Source organism: Leucoraja erinacea, chromosome 5 (assembly GCF_028641065.1).
Source record: "Leucoraja erinacea ecotype New England chromosome 5, Leri_hhj_1, whole genome shotgun sequence".
In the NCBI taxonomy this organism is placed as follows: Eukaryota; Metazoa; Chordata; class Chondrichthyes; order Rajiformes; family Rajidae; genus Leucoraja; species Leucoraja erinaceus.
In genome coordinates, this window is record NC_073381.1 from 31,982,463 (window position 1) to 31,988,334 (window position 5,872).

Consider the following 5,872-nt stretch of genomic DNA (forward strand, 5'->3'; position numbering starts at 1 on the left):
GATCTCACAGTTGAACATTTCAATTGAGCATCAACCTTTGAGACTAGAGATTTCCATTATCTTTTTATGCAGTGCTTCCTGAATTAGACAATAGACAATAGACAATAGGTGCAGGAGTAGGCCAGTCGTCCCTTTGAGCCAGCACTGCCATTCACTGTGATCATGGTTGATCATCCACATTCAGTACCCCGTGCCTGCCTTCTCACCATATCCCCTGACTCCGCTCTCTTTAAGAACTCTATCTAACTCTCTCTTGATAGCATCCAGAGAATTGGCTTCCACTGCCTTCTGAGGCAGAGAATTACTCAAATTCACAACTCTCTGTGTGAAAAAGTTTTTCCTCAAATCCGTTCTAAATGACTTACTCTTTATTCTTAAATTGTGGCCCCTGGTTCTGAACTCCCCGAACATCGGGAACATGTTTCCTGCCTTTAGCGTGTCCAATCCCTTAATAATCTTATATGTTTCAATAAGATCCCCTTTCATACTTCTAAATCCAGAGTATGCAAGCCCAGCCGCTCCATACTATCAACATATGACAGTCCCGCCATGGAGGGAATTAACCTTGTAAACCTAAGCTGCTCTCTCTCAATAGCAAGAATGCCCTTCCTCAAATTTGGAGACGAAAACCGAGCCTTAAATTTTACTTAACTGTAAAATAACATCTACTTCTTCTGAATTGCACTTTTCATGGTCATAACGCCAATAGAAATAGAAATGCTGCATCTATCATATGTGATGGATTAACAGCCTCAGTCATGTCTACAGAGTAACCTCCAAGACCAAGTGCCTCTCTGAAAAAATGTGTTGCCATGTGAGCCACACATAGAGATATGAGTCAAGGGTGTTTCCTTATGATATATACTGGGACCGGAAATGTTACTTACTGCAGCTTTACAGGCAAATTAAGTGCAATAATGCAACAAATAAATGTACAATCAATTATCAGTTGTAATTTAAAGGTAGCTAGACTATAATCGCGCAAGCCAAAGTATGTAGTGCAACTTTGTACAAAGTCCTCAGTAACTTGGTGTTGAGGTATGGTTGTGGTTAGGGTGCAAGGGTGGTTCAAGAGTCTGATGGACCACATGCTGTGTACCTGTAGTAATCAAACTCACCATTAATCATGCAAAAAACAAAATATTAAAAAAAGATTAAAACACCTACTGCACTGGTGAGCAATTAAACACTTTTAAATTAACTCAATTAAATAAAAAGGTGAAATAAAATTATTCCTCACAGCTGCTTCTGTCCATTGAATTGAATGAAGCCATTGGTAACGGCATTGATTTGTACTGAACCTTTTCATACTTCTAGTTCCCTCTCCCCTGACAGTCTGAAGAAGGGTCTCGACCCAAAACGCCATATATTACTTTTTTTCTGAGATGCTGCCTGATCCGCTGTTACTCCAGTTTGTTGTGTTTATCTTTGGAGTCACTATACTTGTTTCTTAATTAACCAATAAATTTCTCAATGCAATTGCAGGACAACTGCAGGAAGTTGGCACTCCAGAATAAAGAATACAGTCAGAATGATAGACACAAAAAACTGGAGTCACTCAGCGGGACAGGCAGCATCTCTGGATAGAAAGAATAGGTGACATTTCGGGTCGAGACCCTTCTTCAGACGATTCAGATGAAGAAGGGACTCAACCCAAAATATCACCCATTCCTTTCCTCCAGAGATGCTGCCTGTCCCGTTGATTTACTCCAGCATTTTGTGCTTATACCCGATCACACTAGTTCCATGTTATCTGACTTTCTCATCCAATCACAACATATTAAGGACAATTTACAGAGTCCAGTTGACCTACAAACCCGCACATCGTTGGGATGTGGTAGTTCCCGGGCACCCGGATGAACTCCACATGAGTCACAATGAGATGTGAAAACTCCACACAGATAGCACACGCGATCAGGTTCGAACCAGAATTTCTGATGTTCTGATGAAACCGCGCTACCAGCTGCACCACTGTGCTGCCCTAATGGTTACAATTAATGTTTACATTTGTATTCTTAATAATCTATATACATGGACACCTAGATTCTTAATTCCTCTCCTATTAGAGGTCTGTAATTAAAGCTAATATTTGTATTTTTAGGAACTTATGATGCATGACCTTGGATGTCTTTAAATGGAAACTCCATATATAACCATATAACAATTACAGCATGGAAACAGGCCATCTCGGCCCTACAAGTCCGTGCCGACACAACTTTTTTTCCCTTAGTCCCACCTGCCTGCACTCATACCATAACCCTCCATTCCCTTCTCATCCATATGCCTATCGAACTTATTTTTAAATGATACCAACAAACCTGCCTCCACCACTTCCACTGGAAGCTCATTCCACACCGCAACCACTCTCTGAGTAAAGAAGTTCCCCCTCATATTACCCCTAAACTTCTGTCCCTTAATTCTGAAGTCATGTCCACTTGTTTGAATCTTCCCTATTCTCAAAGAGAAAAGCTGGTCCACATCAACTCGTCTATCCCTCTCATCATTTTAAAGGCCTCTATCAAGTCCCCCCTTATCCTTCTGCGCTCCAGAGAATAAAGACCTAACTTATTCAACCTTTCTCTGTAACTTAGTTGTTGATACCCAGGCAACATTCTAGTAAATCTCCTCTGTACTCTCTCTATTTTGTTGACATCCTTCCTATAATTGGGCGACCAAAATTGTACACCATACTCCAGATTTGGTCTCACCAATGCCTTGTACAATTTTAACATTACATCCCAGCTTCTATACTCAATACTCTGATTTATAAAGGCTAGCATACCTAAAGCTTTCTTTACCACCCTATCTATATGAGATTCCACCTTTAAGGAACTATGCACGGTTATTCCCAGATCCCTCTGTTCAACTGTATTCTTCAATTCCCTACCATTTACCATGTAGCTGCCCTGGGCTGACATACCCACCTTCTCGATATCTCTTCAATCTCTTTGAAATCTTATTATCTGCTTACTTATTGATTTCTATTCAAACTTCATATGGTGAGCATTTTTTAATAACATGCTATTTGAAACAGCATTATAATGAGGCACAATGAGGTTAGATATTTGTTGTCTTCTTTCACACATGACTATCTGAGAATCCAATTCACCTCCAGAGTTTGCTTTGTAATGAATAACATTAATTTTGATAGGTCTTTGATCAAGAGGTGAATATTGTCCAGGAGACCGACAGCCTATAGATAAAGGAACATCAATTTAACTCCTGGATTCTATTTCCAGAACCTGACCTGAAACCATTCAGGTGGGATAAAATGATCAAAGGCCTTCACTCACTACAATCAGTTTATTGTACTATGGATAAAATACAAGCACTAATACATTATTCCCTTTCACTTCAAATACTGTTCACATAAACAGTTATCTTTAAAGTCAAACATTAAGCATTATTCACAGACACTGTTCCCTTTAACTTCAAAGAGTAGTCATCCTATTCCCAGCTGTATAGTAGACCAGCCCTGTCTGCAGTTCTCTTGCTAGTTTCTGAGCTGGACCCTAAATGTACTCCTTTCTTCATACACAAAAACAAACATGTGAAGTGATTGATGCAATCATTCTTCCTTCCCTTTTGTCTATTTTTGCAAATCCATTGAGTATTTCATTTGATCATTTCCCATCGTTAAGCCATGAACAGTCCATTGTCATACACAGTGCAAAGAAATATCCTCATTCTGTTTGATGTTTAGCCGTTATCATGTCAACTTGTTTTGATGGGGACTTGTTCCTGCATCATCAGCATTTTGAAAGATTTATAAATAGGATTTAATGTAGCAATGATTCAAATTGAAATGTTGCAGGATCAATTCGAGACAAAGAGATACCCTGGAACTGTGATGGCTGACATTTGACCTGATTATTATTATTAACTCGGATTCTCTTTCCAAAGGCGCTGCCCAACTTACTTGCCATTTTCATTTGAGATTACTGACATCTGCACATTTTTTGTGTGTATTTTTATGGCTCAAAATCGGTTGTGTTGCAAAACCGGTTATCAGTCTGACCATGGGGGATTTGAGAGACGAGGTAAAAAGTTAAATTAAAACAAGCACATGTCATTGCGGGCACTCCAGCTAGTTCCTTGGTCACTGTACTCAAAAAGTCAGTCAATCGTGTCTTTTGTCTCCAGGTGAATAATTTCACCTGCATTCCATTCAGCACACAGCTTGTTTTAAAAGTTCATTTGAAAACCCTGTTGTTTCCTTGTGGCCTGCTGGGATTTGAAGCTTGGCCATTTTTTTAATAAGTGATAGTTGTAAACTTGCCTTTGCAGTACAGCTGCCTGGTCCATTTAATGCTGGTGTTATACGTCGTGTTATAGTTAGTATAATTGCCTGGACTAGTTACAGGTCATAATTTATTAAAGAAACCTTGTTGCGCATCCCTCTCAGTAACCCTCCTGAAATTTGGAGGAATTCAAATGCGTACAACTTAACTAGAGTAATAGCACATGGTAGAAACAAGGAACTGCAGATGCTGGCTTATTTTTTTTTAAAGGGCACAAATTGCTGGAGTAACACAGTGGGTCAGACAGTATCCCTGGCAAACATGCATAGGTGACATTACGGGTCAGTCTGAAGAAAGGTCCCGTCCCGAAACATCACCTATCCATTTTCTCAGGGATGCTGCCTAACCCGCTGAGTTACTCCATCACTTTGTGTCATTTTTTTTAGAGTAATAGCATGTTCCACACGAATGATTTCAAAGGCAAAACTTTTTTTTAAGTTAGAAGCAAGGAATTGAAGATGCTGTTTAAAAAGAAAACCCACAAAAGTGCTGGAGTAACTCAATGGGTCAGGCAGCAGCTGCTAGATTGGGATTTGTTTTTTAATAGTTTGAAAAAGAGTGAGATTTGGAGTGAGAAATAAAGTTTGATGAAATTCAATAAAATGCTTAAATATTATTTAATAAAAACATAATTTTTCTTTTATTCCGTCTCAACATTTTAAACTAACAAATCTGGTGCTGTTGAAGAGCAGCAATTTCCCTCCATTTATATGTATTTGAAAGGAAGTCTTTCAAAAACTGTAAAGTGCTGCATATTGGGACCTATCTCAGGATTGCCTGGGGCCATTTCTCTTTTCTGCCTGATCTATCTTGGCCTGAGTGTTGCGAATAAGCACCGCTACAAAATAATAAGACTCTTGGATGAAATCATTTTGCCCATTTTGACATGAAAAGTAAAAAGAAAAAAGTAACAGTCAATGTATTGTTTATCAGTATTTCAAATCTGGCTTCAGCTTTCAGGCAAATTTGCTGAGAGCAAAGCTCTAATACTCATTTCTACTTTAAATAAAAATCAATAAATAGACAAGCAGTCGACGCAAACAAAATGAATGGATTTTTAAAATTTTCAGTTATGACAGTTACCCTGCATTATGTAATAAACGATCTATCATTGTTGGATTACATATCAAAATAGCATAACACTTACAAAGCAGAATGAAACCAGGATGACTGCATTTCTGAAAGAAGTGCATGCACCCTGGCCTTTCCTACAATAATATTCTCCTTGGACTTGACAGCTCAAATGACATTCCATTATTTTATTCCCATATGACTATGATTAAAGAGTAATCTAAACTGTCAAGCAAATCATAGGTTTTGCCAGGGAATGCAGACACAAAAGTGGAACCGTTTTAACGTTAATCTTTGCTCTAACTCTAAATTTATATTAATGATAGTCATTCCTTAGTCTTGCTTACAAGCAAATGTCATAAATGATGGTGGGAGAAGAAATAAGCTGCATGGTGCCCAAGGCAGCGATCAGCCTTTTTTTTTACCTCCCTGGGTGTTAAATGACTATTTACATCTTTGCTGCTGTCTTCGAAAAATTGTAAAAGTCATTTTATATTTTA